The sequence below is a fragment of the Meleagris gallopavo genome, chromosome 11, assembly GCF_000146605.3.
Source record: "Meleagris gallopavo isolate NT-WF06-2002-E0010 breed Aviagen turkey brand Nicholas breeding stock chromosome 11, Turkey_5.1, whole genome shotgun sequence".
NCBI lineage: Eukaryota > Metazoa > Chordata > Aves > Galliformes > Phasianidae > Meleagris > Meleagris gallopavo.
Window position 1 is genome coordinate 17,661,038 of NC_015021.2, and position 14,890 is coordinate 17,675,927.

Here is a 14,890-nt window from a genome sequence, read left to right on the forward strand (position 1 = left end):
CAGTTGACCTCATCTACTGCAGTGTTGGGTGTGTAGCTGATGGGTGGAAGAAAAAAAAACAGGATTGTTAGCACAGCAAAGGCTGCTCTGAAATAGACACTCTTCCTTCAGGTTGCATATTAGGAAACATTTCTTCTCAGAAAAACTACTGAGGCACAGGCTGCCCAGGGAGGTGGTGGAGTCACCATCCCTGGGGGTGGTCAAGAACCACGGAGATGTGGCACTGAGGGCCATGGTCAGTGGCTGTGGTGGGGATGGGTTGATGGTTGGACTTCGTGATCTTAGAGGTCTTTTCCAACCTTTATGATTCACGATGCATCCTTGGCTTCAAAAAGTTCAGTGCTGTTCTATTGGAAAAAGCAAACACTTGTTAAAGGGCTTGTCCAGTGTCATATTAATTGGCAATGCTGACAGTAAGTATGCGTCTGCAAGTAAAGATGTCACCTTGTTGCACAGAGAAGCACCACAGTATAAAGCATAGACATTTGACTGATCTGTCACTTCTTGCTGAATTTGTCTGAAATTTATTGCTGGTTAGCTATCATTTCTCTCTGTTTACTGATCTGATTGAAAGAATGATTTACCAAGGCTCAACATCACATTGAAAACTGCCCTCTGCTCCGAGGAGTAATGAGTTGTAGACACATCTCCTTGACCTTCCTCCTGTGCCTGTGAGTGATTGCACAGCAAGGGGAGGACCTATTGCTGCTGGGGTGGCAGAGCAGCACTTCTGGGGGGTTCTCAGACTGACTTTGGGGTCAGCTTACTCCTGACCTCTCCCAGCAGGAAAGGAGATATTATTTATATACATACATTAATACATGTATATATAGATATAAAAAATACACGCACACATAGTTTCACTTAGCAGCAGAAAGACAAAAGGGAGCATAGATGAGAGGGAAGGAGGAGAATAGAGAATAACAATGGGTAGGACAATGAAAACAGCGAGAAAACAAAAGGATTAAAAATACCATAACGTGAAATGACAGATTATCATTATCCCTACTGTCACTTCACTATGTGACTTGGCATTGTTTGACACTGTCTTGGCTGTGACTACCATATCACAGTCCCATATTTGTTTCTCATCAAAATACACTGGAAACTAATGCCTTCTCTCTGAGAGTGTATCTATCCTGGTTATGTGCGTTTTTCTTAAACAGCTCTGATATTTGTTTCAATCTCAACAATACCCATCGTCTCACCTTAATTTACAGAGTCATAACTAGCGGTATTTCTTTCCAGCATAAAGAGTGCATTGGAACAAATGCCACTATTTATCAGCTGTAATGCAGTTCTTTATAAAGGTCTTATGTGAGCAAAGAATAAAAATGCAATGAAAGTCTCACAATAAATACCCTAAATCCTTTATTGCCTATTTATGGTGTAATCTCTCTACAGTTGTACAATATATGGCTGTTTAGAAAAAGCCTCAGAATACAGTTATATGGTTTATTTACCAGGAGATGGCAATGGTGATCTACTGCAGTATTAACTTCTATACATGGGGCCCAAGTAATTTCTTCTGCAATGTAACAAACTTCAGTATGAATGAAGCCGAAGTATCCCAATACTGGCTTTGCCTTTCTTGTTTCTGACTTACTGCAGTTGCTGTTAATCATAGTAGTTTAAAAAAAAAAAAGCTTCTATTTTTTTCTCATTTTTGATTGAAATTGCTGTCACTAGGTTGTTTTAAAAATGTCTATATACAGTCATACTGGTATTCTGGAAAACAGAATATTATTTAAAAACAGGGGAGCAATACCATTGAATTAGATGTGCCACTTGTCAGAAAAATTTGATGATTGCTGAAAGTAAAAGCTGAAAAAAATGTACTTTTACAGTATCAAAATTCAACTTGAGTAGTTAATGAAATATAAATTATAGGTTATGCTATTAAAAATCGCTTTATAATTTTCTATTAAGCTGCTGGAAGTATGGTCTTAAGCTATGCATATGCAAACCATTTTACAGACTCTGAAGTTATCTGTGGTCTGCGACATTGTCTGAGTTGTCACAATACTTCAACATGTCATAAAGCATGCATCAATTTTACCTGAATTGATGGAGCAAAAATGTTCACGTGTAGAAGAGAACTGCCATAAGCAGTCATCATATCCACTATGTTTCCTATCCACTATTGTTCTTTTGTTACTTTTTCCCCCAGAAAACCTGGGGGAAAGCTGACAAGGTTAGTGTGTTTACTGGGTATTTGCCAGCTTACCAACAGAAGCAGCAGCAGGTGGTTCCTTTTTGTGTTTGCACTGGGGGCGTGTATCTGGTCCCTCTGCTCTCCCACCTGTTAGTGGTCTGGGGACAGTGCTGCTCACTGACACTACTCTGAAGGAGACCTGGAATCACGCAGTGCATTACTGCCTTTCATACTATCTTTCACTAGGGAACCACAGTTTTTCCTTCAGTATACTGAGATATGCAGTCCATTTCTTATGACTGTCAGTATGTGGCTCTCAGTTGAGAGGTTTATCCACCCTCAAGTTAAAATATAAATGCTTAAACTGCATCTGCTCCTTGTTATCATGTCATACACAGTACGACCAGTTTAGATGTACGGTTTTACAAGAGACCACGCAGCCTTGTCATTGCCAGTCCCACAGTGCTTGATATCTGAGGATCCCTTTTGACTGCCACAATATACTTACACTGCCTTCATGCTAGCTTGCTCACATGCTGCTGACAGTGACTCTGCCCCAGCATGGAGCTCAGTGAAGATTTTCCCCATGGTTTACCCAGCTTATCATGCGAACGTTGCAGCCCCAATGAGTTTTATCATGGCTGCACCCTAGCTGGTGCCTTAAACCCAGCTTATGTGTGTGTTCTGGTGCTGCATAGTCACAGTAGCGACTGTCATAGAAATGTAATGACAAAAGGCAGGTTCCTCCTTGCACTTGCTTGTCCCAAGGACCAGGGTGTGCATCCTGCAGAATATCAGCAGTGACCACGTGGTTATTTCTGCTTCTCCCTGCCCTGAGAGCAGCACTGAGCGGTCACGGTCCCAAGAAATTCCTTCCCAAAATAAGACCATTGAAGCATTTACTGCTGTACTGCAAGTAGCAGCTCAGCTAATTTAAGTAACTGCAAATTTAAATGCCAGTGTTATCATCTTTCTGCTGTTGTTACTGCAGCATTCCCAGGGGGACATGGCCAGGAGAGTGGGTATGTGAGTTGTAGTTGCCAAGGAGTGTTTATCTGTAGCAATAGATGGTATGAGGGGAAATAATTGTTTGTGTGGAAGTATCAATTTTATACTATTTCAAACATGGTTTTTTTAAGCTCTTTGTCCCCACAGTATCTACCTATCATTACAACGTCTTTACTTTTCTTCCTCTGTTCTGCATTAGGTGCCGTTCACTCAAACCCCTTCTGGTCAAGGAAGAAACAGTAAACTTAGGGCATGCACTGCGTATTCTCCATAATGCTGCTCTCTCCACACTTTTATGTCAGACCACTTCCATGCCAGGGTCTTACAGCTCAGTACTCATTATCCACATAAGAGAGAGGTGAGAAATATTTTTGTCCTCTTTCACCTTTTTTTTCTTTTTTGAATAAGAAAAGCGATTTATGAAGCATACGAACTGACCAAGTAAAAGCTGCAGAAGAAACAGAGCAGTGTTCAGTTTTTGCTGGCTGCTAGTACATTGTTGCATCAGCTAGACAAACTTCCCTTTCATATGTCTTACCTCTCTATTTTGCTAGCAAACAGCACAAAGCCAGTCAGTGCTGCTGTCTTCCCTGAGCACCAGGGCAGCCACATGTTCTGCCTTATGGCAACATCCTCCAGCAGCTTCCACATCCAGCAGGGCTGGGAATCGCTCTGTGGTGGTCCTGTCTCTTTGAAGAAGGATTTCTCAGGAAGGGTAGAATGATGTTTTCAGACTGACATCTTCTCGCACTCAATGCCTTGTCTTCTCTGCTGGATCTCTTGCTGTGAATACCACGTTCATGTCAGCTGTGTGGAGGGAGGAATTATGAGTTTCCTTTTTCCTATCACTTATTTAGTACCCGTTCTGTTCTCTCTTGTCTTACCTACTTAGGTCGTGCTTACACTCCGGTACGGAGCAGACATACGAATGTTAGCTTGAGATGAATTAGCTCAACTGTCCTTTTACTTCACTGAAATCTGTACTGTAAACATAGCAGACTACAGGCTTTGGGACAGGGGGAATTATTTACGGCCTTGTTTTCACATTGTTTAATAGAGCAGGGCCCAAACAAGAGAGGCTCTGGATGTGACCATCATGCAGATCGTTTCACGGTGACTCAAACAGGAGAACCAAGGCCAGATGCAGAGGTTAGCAGTTCATAACGGGTAAAGAGAAGTTTAAATTTCTGAATTATAAAGTTGTAAAAAAGATTCAAAGGGAAGTAAGGGCATCCTCAGCCCACTCTTTGATAGTACAATACATAAAAACCAGATTTTGTAGGAGTATAATAAAAGATTGTATAGGAGTATAATAAAACCCAGACACAAGTCTGAAAAATTCATTAGTTTCTGCCATGACTAAAATAAGCACTGTCTATGAAAACTACTTTGCAATGGTAATGAAAAGCAAGTGGAAAAGCAAGTGTTAGCACCAGTGCTGTGACGTGAAATAATTTCTGTATACTCAGATCTGTCATTGTGAACAATGTTGTTGATTATAAACTACATCAAATTCTCAGTCTCCCCCAAAACATGTATTTTATTTTGTAGTTTTCCTGGTAATTATGAAATCAACAGAATACTGTCTAGTTTTACAACAATTAAGCTAAATGCACGCTTTAAATGATGTAAAAAATACTTGGTAATGGTAACATCTCCATAACAGTAACTTTCTCCCTAGAACCAGTGTTATGTGTTTTTAGGGGAGGCATCTAATGATAATGATGATTCTCAGCTTTCCCAAGAGTTTTATAGTTTAGAAGGTACTTGGATGCAATTTATAATCAAGATTTGACCTGCAGAGCTTCATTTATTGTTATTTGATAAGAGAAGCCTCCAAGATTTGAATGAATCTCATGGCCCTTTCAGTGTACATGAGTTTGATGGAAGGGCCGATGACACAGACTTATGGCACTGCAAGCAGCTCTCTGAAAACAGGTTTATATCCCGTCACTTGTGAGATAGTGCTTGCTCGTAAAGCTGTTACCATGTCATTGTGCAGAAGACCTCTGGGCTCAAGGAAATTGAGATGCTTGTCCTAGGCACTCCGTGCAAGAGTGGCTGTGTGATATTTTGGTTCAACCACTGCTCCTTGCTCAGGACCGAAGGTCTGGGCAGGATGTTGTGTCCATGGTGAGCCTGGGAGCAACAGCTGTAAGTCAGCACTGTTGTATTTTTAGTTAGTGATTAGTTACTGCTGGTCTGGCCACCACACCTGAGTGAATACTCCAAAGTTATGCTTACAGAGACTGTAAAGACCCTGACTGTTTGGAAGAAAAGGCAAGACAAGCTTTAACCACTAACTTAGCATTTATATTTACTTGTTTGTTCAGAAAAATAAAAAACAATTAGGAAAAAGAAACACTGCAATTTAACAGAACCAGTGACACAAAAAAAATGTGGACTCAAGAACAGCAAGTGGCCACTAAAGTAATGATAGAACTGTTTCACAAATAATTCACTGTTTAGAGCATCTTACAGAGTGAGATTGTATCCTTTTGTTATGCAATATAAAATTAGATAAGCATTTGCTGTAACAAAAATTATTTACAGTCACATAATTTTGAACAACGAGCACATGAATTTTGAAATTAGGTTGGTTAAAGTTTTCCATACTGCTTACGCTGTGACTGGCTTCAGTCAGTGGGAGATTCCCTTCAACTTCAGTGGGGCTGTTGAAAATCTTACTCTTCACTGATTATTTGTAGATAGAGCTGGTGCTTCGTGCCTCTTCTTAAATATGCTGTTTCAATTCTTTTTGACCTTTCTTATCTGTATGGTATCATTTGACTGAGCAGTTTACTAAATCATTGAATATTAACTTTATCATTAGCTTTAATAATTGCCTTTTTTTAGGTTAGAGATAGGCAAAGATCAGACGAAACAGAGACGAATCCCATCTACTTCAAATGCTGTCTAGGTAACTGTAGCCATAAACTATGTTTAGTTAACATTCAGAATACTACTGACTTCTTTCTTATACCTTCATTAAAAAGTATGTCATAAGGAAATTATGATGATCATATTTAAAATTATTTCTCTGTATTGAAATAGAATTGATAGGTAAAGGTAAAGGAGCTTATACTGAAGAATTTAGGGTTTTGGTTTTATAAATGTAATAGCACCATATTTTTTAATGATAAGCTATATTTGTTACATAAGCCATATAAGTAGATATATTTTGGAGCAAGTGAAAATGTTCTACATCCGTTCAGAATGTAAAATTGTCACCAGAGTTTTTAAAAACAGCTCTTTGCAGGCCCAAAACCTGGAAAATAAAACTTTGGGAAAAGTAAAGGAAAAGGAACATCAGTCTTTCCTCAAAGACTTCTAAGCAGCAGGAAAGAAAAGCAAAAACGTTTAGACTTTCTCTTTTTATGCAGTCTGAAAGCGCAACAGTGTTGTAGTTTGTGGATTTACATCTGTCTGTTGCCTTTTCCTGCTACAATCAGCACGGTTAGGTGGTATGTGAAGTCCCTTGGGCATGGTATGGTGAATATAACCCTCAGAAACCTTTTATTTTCTCTTCTCTTTACAAGGCGGTGTAGTCTCTATTCTCAAGATCATCTTCATGAAAATATCCATGGATTGACTGCTAAAGAAACAAGAGGAATTAACAGAGAGAAAAGGTAATTATAAGAAAAAAGTGAATTGGTAGACATATGAAGATGCAGATTTATCACCCTGGATGTGTGTTTTTCACTCTCTATGTGAGATAGTTTCCTCAGCTTAACTACAGAGAAAACGTGGAAGGGATTGATTTTGTCTGTTGAAAGATTTCTGCTTTCATTGGACTTGGAGATTAGTCTGTTGCTTTCCCTGGATGGCTTCTTACTATTGCCTTTCTAGATTGAGAGCTCCTCTGTCATATCTTGTGTGATATCCAGACACTTCCTCCATTGATCAAGGGTAGGCAGCCTGTTTTTTAAGTCCTTTTTTTTTTTTAATCCTCAATTACCTACATGTACCGTAGGTGCTGAGGCTCATTTGTTTTGTTTGTTTCTACCATTTTGACCCTTCAGTGTAAATATGGCTGAGGTTTTAAACCAACTAGAGCAGCACTGAGTGCAACATAAGTTAATCTCCTTGATTTTTTCGACATTCTGAATGGATTTTGTAGCTTGAACTGTGCTCTGTGCTTCTGAAGACAGACTGCTACCATTTCTGGATGTGACTGCTTTACATACTGTTTGCCTACAGCCCCATTCCACAGCACTTACAAACTGTTGTACAAACACAGGCTAAGAAATGGCATACCATGAGTACAGATACCCATGGTTAGGATTTACAGCCTTTTCGAAGACGCATTGAGCAGTTCTGGGGAACATTTTTCGTAGATTTGTCTAAAACAGGTTTTGTGATAGAATTAAAAAGAAAAATAAAAAAAATCCAGCACCTCAAATCTATGGCAGAATTCCCCCCTTTCCTGTCTGCTTATCTTCCTTTTCATTGGCATGAAGTTAGAGCAGAAACCCAGGCTCTATGTCATACACCTTAATAAATTTAATAGACGGTATTGTTCAAGAAAAATGGTAACTCACTGCATCTTTGAGATGATTGACAATTTAGGAAGTCAGAATTTCAGGCTTTTAAGTCTTTCTCCATTGAAAGCAATTAAACATAAACCAATTTTGCTGGTGTAACACAATTTTTATAGGCGGCTTTAAAGCCCTGGTTTCTCTGCCAGGACGTATGCTAGACAAGACTGCACTTTGCTTTGTATGAAGAACCCAGGTGTACTGCAAGCCAAGACTCCTGTTATGAGTTTATGCTGCGCTGTTCCTTACATTTCTCTTGTGAACCAAACTGACTCCACTCTTTCATCCACTTACTTTACAACGGAGGTTGCTCTGTGCCAGTAAGCAAACTGAGCTGCTTCCTTCCCTGTTCTGCATTACATATAGCTACCAATGCATATGCAGACTTTGAAACGATATCACTGGGTTAATTTTTTGAGAGCTGACAATTTTATGGGCACTGTGACAAATAACTGACAATTTCTTGGTTGATTTGTTTCCATCTTGTTTGGGAATGGCAAGGAAACTAGAGTCTGCTCATAAAGACTGACTTGCTCACAAAGAGAAGGAACAGGAAGCCTGTTGCCTTCTGTATTAAGGTACTAATTTGGACTACAAGAGTCTCCTTCTGCTCTGCCTCTCTCAAAGCTGGATTTTTCTAAGAGTCCCTTTCGAGTCAGAGCAGAGACCTGGCCTGCCATATCCAACACCATATCCATCCCATATATGCTGTTTCCATCCTCACAAGAGTTTTTTAGAAACAGCAAAGGAAGAGAGGAAAGAAAAAAAGAAAAGCAGAGTTTTGGTGGGAATAGTCCAGCTGTTTCAGTTTTGACCGACATTTTAAACTAAGTGTAAATGTCAGTACGAGGGGTAAGCTAGTGAGAAATCAGCCTGTATGTGCTCTTAGTCACCTGAGAGTAGTAGGGGTAGGTGTTGAAAAGTTGACTTTAAAAGAATATAACCATAAGAACATGATGGGTCCAATACATTTGTATTTAATGTGACCACATAACTGTAAAATAAAGGAAATTCCTAAAGGAAATGTTTTTGTCACACAAACACTAAACCACATCAAACACATCTGGCAAAGCTGAGGATCCAGCTCACTAGACTGAGCATCAGAATACCATAAATAATGTCAAGAGGCAGAAATGGGGCTGTCAGATACTGCTACTGTCATTATCCTATTACACTGAATAACCATGAGCTTTACTTGTTTATGGAAACTGTCAATTGATATTTTAATCCGTAAGTGAAGAAAATGTTACTATTTTACTATATAATCATTGAAGCTAATCTGTTTTCAGCAAGGTCATTATTTACACTACTTCCTTTGTAATCCCTCACGTACACACACAGATAAAGACTCTGAAGCTTAATCTTTCTAGTGCTGAAAATGGGACTTTTATGCAAACTGATAAAAGTTCTTTGTTTGATTTATTTGTAAACCAAAATAGTCTGATAGTTTGCCTTGAAGTTAAAAGGAAAAAAAACATACTCTGTCAAATCCCATGTATTCCTTTTTATGTATTTTGTCATTTTCCCTCTATTAACTTTGTCCTAAGGTAGAAAAGAAGAGTCCAGTCTAGCTTATATTTGCAATACTGTACTTTAGCTTTGACTTTTTAGGTTGCAGCCTGTTAAATTTATTGACTATAAGCCCCTTGAGCTATTGAGGAGTATGCAGCTTACATTGTATATCTTTTGAAAGACGATTCTGGTAGCCCGTTATCTCTCCAGATACAATTTGTCTTACATATTCATGGATTTTTAGTGCCAGGACCGGTTCCTTCGTTGTAGTTATTGTTTGGAATTCTTGCAGTTATTAAGGCTTAGTAATTTTTCAGTGCTGCTCAAGGGATCTGAGTGTCAAATGGAATAATGAGTGGGAATTTGGGCAGTGAAAAGCCCTAAGCAGCTGGCTTTGGAGATCTTGGTAAAACAATAAAGGAAAATAATCTGAGATGTCATGAAAGAAACTTTGAGGTGTCTAGGATATTTTGTATGTACAAATAGAGCTGGCTAGAAAGTAATACTTTCCATTCATTAGCAATTACATTTCATTTTAATTTCAAGATTTTATGCCTGAACGTCAGAGAAAATTTCATTTGAGAAACATCAGCGCAGGGACCTGGGAAAACAAAATATGTTCCCCTGCATGCTACAGCTGTTTTTCTTAGTGGTAGAGCTGACCAGAATATTGATTTCACTAGGAAAGGGCTTAAGGTGGAAGGGTCTGTACTGAGATTAAAGTCGGGGATCTCATGTCCTCAATTTCATCGGAGACACCAAGAGCCATAGTTGCTCGTTGGCACTTTGAGGCCTCTGGCTCCCAGAGCTCACCCCCATGGTCTGTCCAGAGTGCAGGAATATGAAATTGCAGATGCCATGATTCTGGCTCATTTTGCCTAGTTTTGGAGCTGTCGAGGCTGGATACCATGAGCAGCACAGATTTAAAAGTACAGAAGGCTGTGGACTGGGAATCCTACCCAAGGACTTCCAGCTATAGGTATCCCACCTGGTTAGCTTGAAAGTTAGCCAGAATATATCTACATCAGGAGCTATCATGCCAAAATCTGTTGTGCATCTGTGACAGAACTTGGGCTTCTATTCCGATCTTCTGATCCTGCTCCAGATGTGACCACTTATCATTTGATCCTGAGATAAAAATAAGCAGCAGTGTATTTTCATCTCCAGAAAGGCATACCAAAAGTCAAATTCTCACTCTGGGGAAGCCATGAGAACAGCCTTGAAGCTGCAAGACATGAACTTAGCCTGAACTGAGGAATAGGTCAGGTCTCTGACTGCTGCAGTCCATATTCCATGCCACACTGCAAGACTGGAGTCAGACTTCCAGATTTTCTGCCCAGATGCTTGTCTCTTCAGAATCAGGTTTTGCTAGGAGCATCTATGGCTTCAACAAGTACAGAAAAAAGAAGATAATTCAGTCAGTGTTTCATTATGACAAACACTACTAATTTTATTTTTAATTTTCCCCTGTGGAAAAACACAGGGATGTGATGGTGTTCCCATTTACTGGTTTAAATCCCTTATAAGCAAGTTAGTATTGCCCAAAACACTCGTAATGGCCTAAAATATGAACACAGAAAGTTCCATATAAACATGTGGAAGAACTTCTTTACAATAAGGGCAATGGAGCAGTGGAACAGGCAGCACAGAGAGGTTGTAGAGTCTCCTTCTATGGAGTTATTCAATGGATGCCTACTTGTGCATCCTGTTCTAGGGCATCTGCTTTAGCAGGGGGTTTGGACTTGATGACCTCTTGAGGTCCCTTCCAACCCCTGCAATCTAGTGATTCTTTGATTTCCAAGGCATTGACTCACATACATATCACCTTACAACTTTCATAAGCAGAGAAGTGGCAGCTCTTAACAAGGTTTAAATTACATTTACTCTCCATAGAGAGGATGTGTAGCAGAAGAGGGGTTTATTTCTGACTTACAGTGTACATGTCAAACAAATACAATTATCTGAGTCATTATAGCCACCATCATCATAATTAGCTTAAGGGAAGCTGTTTTTAGCTTTCATATAGCCTCAATTTGCTGCAAAGTAAATCGCCAAAATAAATCAGTATTTTATAACCTAGCAAACGTAGATTTTTACAAGCAAAAATTAACAACAATAAAGCACAAAAAGCCACACACAAAAATCCAAACTCAACACACTGTGCCTGGGCATTTCTGAATGCAGCACAACTCATTGCTTGGTTTCCCTGAGCTCACTGTGACAATTTCCAACACCAGACACTTTCATTCAAGCAAACAGGAAACATGTAAAACCAAATAAATAATGACACGAAATGAAGCTTTGATTAGGAATCTGTGAATAACGATCCTTTTCAACCAGTCAGTGTCTGGGATGTTTAGCATGCTTTACATTGGAATGTATCAAGCAAGTTCCGCCGATTAGATTTTTATATTGAGAGAAACACATTTTATTAGAGAGGGAGCTTGTCAGGGCTTGGCGCCAATCGGCTTCAACTGGTTGTGCTGCAAACACATCCGACATCCTCGTCCTGAGGACTGCAAGAGGGAACATGTTTCATATTTTCCTCCTTTCTGTTCTGCTCTACAAATTCATAAGAGGCAAGCGCCAATTCTCCCTTGGGTTCTAGTAAAAAAAAAAAAAAAAGGTTTTCCATGTCATGAAAAATTCATCCTTTTACAAAGCTAAAGATTGCTATTAAGTTTCCATGCATTTGAAAAAAAATTATTGCAATGAAGAAAGTATTAATTAACTGCATTTCTCAAGTGATCATGTATTCAGTGCACTCAAAAAGTGGAAAAAAATGCATTTTTATGTAAGTTCAAGTAGATTTTTGTTGCCAGCAGTATGACAGGGTCTAAAAACACAGCAAAAGCCTGAAACTTGGGGCTACTATGAATAAAGAGAAAATCTGCAGGTGAATGTTTTAGAGTGAGTTTTGGGGCAAAGGATATTAATTCCAGTTTCAGAAAGTGATAAAACTTCCTCATGTTTCACAGCGTGAGCCAATTTTTTTTTTTTTTAATGATACTGGAAAGGCATTTAAACTACAGCTACTTAATCCCACACTTACCATATGGATTTCACATTTCCTCTACAACATCTGGCTCTGGCCATGGCCAGACATTGGTTACTGGGTGAGATGAACACTACCCTAGCCTGTCCCTTCTGTGTAGGCGGGACATTATTATGTCTTCTGCATATTATCCACTGGTATCCTTTGCATAAATAGTAAAATATTTGCTGGAAGAAATTTCTTGGAGTAAGTCTAGGATATTCTTACATTTATGCTGAAGTCACGTGGTATCACTGTAGTCACTGTGCTTTTGGCATATAATTATTTTAAAGACTAGCAGTGTAAGCCATATTGATATGTTTGTGAGTATAGCAATAAAAAGTGATATTTTTGAATAAGGCACATTGTTTAATTAATTATCTTATGTACTAAACGCTAATATCCAGAAAAATGGTAGCTGCGAGCAGCCTCCTTCAGCCTGAAATTGGAATGTAACCATATCAGAAACTGATAATTCCACTCTTAGATTAAAATTACACTTTATCATTAGAAATGTTTATATTTCATTTAAAAAAAGTCTTTCGTGTTTCCCTACACTTCAGAGAAGAAATAACTATTGTGTTTGGTTTGGAATGAATGAATATAATCTCAATTCTTTGTTTGCATCACTGTGCAACATACCATTTTCTCAAATGAAAGCTCAGAGTATTTGCGGAGCAGATGGCAGAAGTGTGTGTGATTACCTCACTGCTTCTTTGTACTGAGCAGAGATGGAGGCGAATTAGGGCCCATCAGCAGGAGGGGTGTTTGTTTTCTTCCCAAACAAACCATCAAAGAATCCCAGGGCATGTCTTAACTATTGAGACTGAAAATTGGGTAAATTTTCTCTGCCTGATTCTAGTAAAGACTTGTGTATTGCTTATAGGGAAATTATTTCCAAAAAGTTGCTGGAAACTGTAAATGCCCACGTAGGAGATAATAGCAACCAATCTTAGGCCTTTCATGCACAGGGAAGCTTTACTGAGTAGAACTGAGAGGAAAAAAAAGTGGTGTTGACAAAAGCTGAGGTACAGATAAAGTTATACAAGCAAAAAAATCTATTTGCCACTACTTTCTTTGTTTTTTTTCTGTTGAGAGATCTGTATGATGCTTTTGCCCATACACCCACTTTCCATGCCAAGTGTCCAGCGTGAGCTAGTGCAGCTCTACCTGCAGCCAAACATTCTGAATACAAACAAGGCTAAAGCTGGCTAATTCATTGTATTTCAAGTCTTGGAGTATGAAAATTTCAGATACCCTACCATTCCTGTTCTGGGAGGGAAGCTGTACTGCAAGTGTTAGTTCCTGATTCTGGAGTCTTAATTTGTGTTGGGCCTGTGATGTCAAGGCACTGATTTCTGTCAGGTTACACAGTGTAAAGCTGAGCGAAGCAACAGCGAGCATGAGGAAAGGATGCAGCCAAAGCCACCTCAGTACCAGCAGGAGTCATATGCAGAGCAAGCTGCTCGGCAAAGCCAGATTTGGTGTATGTGATATCCAGCTCTGTGCTCCTTGTGTTCCAGGGCCTGGACCCCTGCAGAGAGATTTCTGGCACAGGAGGTGACATAAAATGGTGCCGGCAGCCATTCTTTGTGTCTACCAAAGGTTATGGACAGCTTGACATTTTCCAGCGTTAAATGCCAGAAATCTGTTCACTGGAAAAAATTTAGGCAGTGCTAATTAAAAAGTGATAGCTTAACGCTTCCCAAGACTCTGTTTTGAATTGTGGAGGTATTATCCGGCCTGTAGCAACAGCTCTGTTGTCTGTCGCAGTTCACTAAGACAGTCATTTCCAGTGGAAACACTTGGTTTAGACAAAACTTTGCCAGAAATGCTATTTAAGGGGAGAGACAGTAAGGTGAAAATAAACAAGAACTCAGTGGTAATTCCTGCTCTTTTAGAAAGCTGAGCACTGGTTCAGGTCTTCAGTGGGACTTGCGCAGAGCAGGGAGGTGCGCCTGCAGCCACACATTCTGACCTTATTCCTTCTTGCTGGGCTCTTTGTAGTTTTAGGACGGTTCATACTTCACTCTCTAGTTGGTTTGGTTTGGCTGAGATTGGTTTGGGTTTGTTTTGTGAGATTTATTGGCAAATTCCTGATAGACTACAGGAATATTTTGAGTTTTTAATGACTATTCTATGCAGGAAATGCCACCGTTGCACGGAGACAGTGTCATTCTCATGCTTTATTAGACATTTGCCTATTCTCCATCACTTCTGTGCTGTAATGGATAATTTGGCGAGATGCATAACAAAATTTGTTACTGTTTTTTTTTGTGTGTGTCAAGCTGGAAGCTGCTGTTTGACATCCATTTCTGTGGAATTAGCCAAGTGGGGCAGCAAACAGATTCGGTATTTCCACTCAGTGTAGCACAGAAGGCAAAGGTTATCACCACCACAGGACACAAGGAGGGGCGGGCACTCCCCTGGGCTGCCTCTGGAGCTGTGCTGATGGTGTCCGGTGAAGCAAATCTGCTGCAAATTACAGCATGTGGTTATGGATCAGTTTACGCTCCTGCCTGTTGCCAACAACGTGCTGTGCATGAATGGAGCTAACTTAGTAAATATGCTCTCTAGTAACTAAAAATAACCAAGTGCTGTTGAAAGGAATAATTAATTAATGTTTGCAAAGTGTTTAGAAAC

At 39.5% G+C, this 14,890-nt stretch overlaps 1 long non-coding RNA gene across 5 annotated transcripts in view; it reads left to right on the plus strand.

Moving 5' to 3' along the window:
- Positions 1 to 14,890, plus strand: part of LOC104912692 — a 76,433-nt gene that overhangs the window by 36,813 nt on the left and 24,730 nt on the right. For 4 of the 5 annotated variants that reach the window (XR_004160984.1, XR_004160982.1, XR_004160981.1 and 1 more), the window contains exon 3: positions 6,703 to 6,792. This is a non-coding gene — a long non-coding RNA (uncharacterized LOC104912692). Of the gene's footprint in view, positions 1 to 3,362; positions 3,522 to 6,702; positions 6,793 to 14,890 lie in introns of all 5 variants that reach the window. The other variant, XR_004160985.1, reaches the window with a different exon arrangement.